This window comes from Sciurus carolinensis, chromosome 11 (assembly GCF_902686445.1).
Source record: "Sciurus carolinensis chromosome 11, mSciCar1.2, whole genome shotgun sequence".
NCBI lineage: Eukaryota > Metazoa > Chordata > Mammalia > Rodentia > Sciuridae > Sciurus > Sciurus carolinensis.
Genome location: NC_062223.1, coordinates 108,170,971 through 108,172,735, shown reverse-complemented (window position 1 = coordinate 108,172,735; position 1,765 = coordinate 108,170,971).

Below are 1,765 nucleotides of genomic sequence, written 5' to 3'. Positions count from 1 at the left end.
CGCCCCCTGGCGCAGGCACCGCCCCTGACCTCGTCTCCTCCAATAGCAGCCTGGGATCGGCAGCAAAGGGTGGGGCGGGACCGGGACTGGGCACAGCCACAGACTGAGTGGGTTAACTTTTAACCCACCTGGCTCCAGGTGGTGGCGGCGGAGCTAACAAGCACTAACACACTCCTGGGTCCTCTTCCCACCCCCTGCTAACCTTCTGAGGCCAGTGGCTTACATGTAACTGAAGCTTTCCATTCACTGAGCCTGCCTTTCTCATTCTCACCCATACAAAGGAAATTCATGAATAGATTCCAAGCGACCCAATTATCTTTTAAAAAAATAGCTTTTATTACTTCTTCAGATTTTGGTACTTTGTTAACAATTAGCTTTTAAGTTATGTTGAGAGAATTTTACAATTTTCAGTAGAAGGAAGAAGAGAAAGGGTAGAATACATATTAATAGCACATTATTAGCCAGGAGAGGCCTGAGGATTGCCAGCCAGTTCAAAGCCAGCTCAGCAACATAGCAAGGCCCTAAACAATTAACCCTGTCTCTAAATCTCTAAATGTTATATATATATAATATATAATATATAGATATAAATATATATTTATATAAATATAATATATAACTTTATATATATTTATATATATATATATTTATATATATATATATATAAATTAAAAGACTGGGGATGTGACTCAGTGGTTAAGCGCCCGTGGGTTCAATCCCTGGTACCCAAAAAAAAAAGTCAAATTATTAAGCAATTAATAAGGATAATATTAAACTTAACAAAAATTCCATGAATTACCTGCTATTAGTGTCTACTCTTCAACTAAGAAGTTAACTGAAATACAAAGTTGACTTGATTTTGTTGTTTGTCCGTGATTGCACAGAAACTGGTACATTTGAAGTCTGAATTAATATCATATTGCATTGAGTTCCTGTACTATTTCCTGGAGAACAGTATAAATGTTAGCTATTATTCTGATCTTTGGGGAACTTGTTACTTAAATGTAGGCCTTCAGCTGGGGACAGTAAATCTTTCTGACTTTGAAACATTAATGTTGTTTATATTGGTGTTTTTTTGTTTGTTAGTTTTTTCCAGTGCTGGGGATTGAACCCAGGGCCTTGGGCTTGCAAGGCAAGCACTCTACCAACTGAGCTATCTCCCCAGCCCTCTATGTGTCTTTTAAAAGAAAATAAAATCCCCTCCTTCATTACATTTTGTTGGTAGCTGTAGAAAATTGTGTTTTTCAAAGAAGGCCACACCCTTATTTATTTCACCCCAATGGCTAGTCTTCCCACTACAGGTGGGAATCTATGTTCCCTCCCCTTGATTCTGCCTGGGTGAGGAGTGCTGACTCTTAGGACCAAAGGAGTATGTCAGAAGTTAAATTATGTGACTTCCTGGGCTAGGTGCAGAAGGAAATATCACAGATTAAAAAGACCTCTGATGATTTCCATCTCTAGTCTTCAACTCTTCCAGTTGAGACTCCAGACTAGATGGAGCAGAGATAAGCTGTCTTCACAATATTGTCTTCATTCATGATCCACAGAAACAGAGAGAGAAAGTTTTTTTTTAGTTTTTTTTTTTTTTCATTTCAAATGGTTGTGATTTTAAGCCACTATGTTTGAAGATAATTTTTTAATAAAGCAATAGGTAAATACAGAACCCCATCTTTAATTTCCCAGTTTCCCTAACTTGGTCCCTTATATACTCTCATGACCCTTGCACCTCTGTACCAAAACCTCCATATTCAATATATTACTAAGT